Below are 500 nucleotides of genomic sequence, written 5' to 3'. Positions count from 1 at the left end.
GTCGATAACTAATAACGTGTGTTGCTCACACAACGTATGTGGCGGAAGCACACGCTTTCGTTCAAAGCATATACTAGCATAGGTCAAAGCTTTTCACCGGTTATGAAGTCAGGAGCAAGCGACGGTGCTTCAGGACTAAAGGAGGTTCAAGCTTTGATATTTCCCAAGGGAATCGCTCATCGTCTTGCGCCTGAGAACCACGCGTCATGGAATGGGATGGTATTTCATGACAGATTATTATGACATTTTTTCGTGGCTGGTTTGAATGGGTCTTCATTATCGATGAAGATTGATACAGATTTACAATCAAAATCTAATTACACGAATACACGAGATGACCAAAATCCACCAGTTTTGCTGCATTGTTGTTTATGCAGAGTTTTGTGAAAATCATCTCATTTTGAACGGAGCGGCTGGTTAGCGTTCGATACTTGCATTCTTCCTGGGGTTGCACAAATTTACTGGCCATCCAGACGACGTGAGACATGTTTTACAAACGG

Source organism: Penaeus monodon, chromosome 28 (genome assembly GCF_015228065.2).
Source record: "Penaeus monodon isolate SGIC_2016 chromosome 28, NSTDA_Pmon_1, whole genome shotgun sequence".
Taxonomy (NCBI): Eukaryota; Metazoa; Arthropoda; class Malacostraca; order Decapoda; family Penaeidae; genus Penaeus; species Penaeus monodon.
This window is presented reverse-complemented; position numbering follows the sequence as displayed.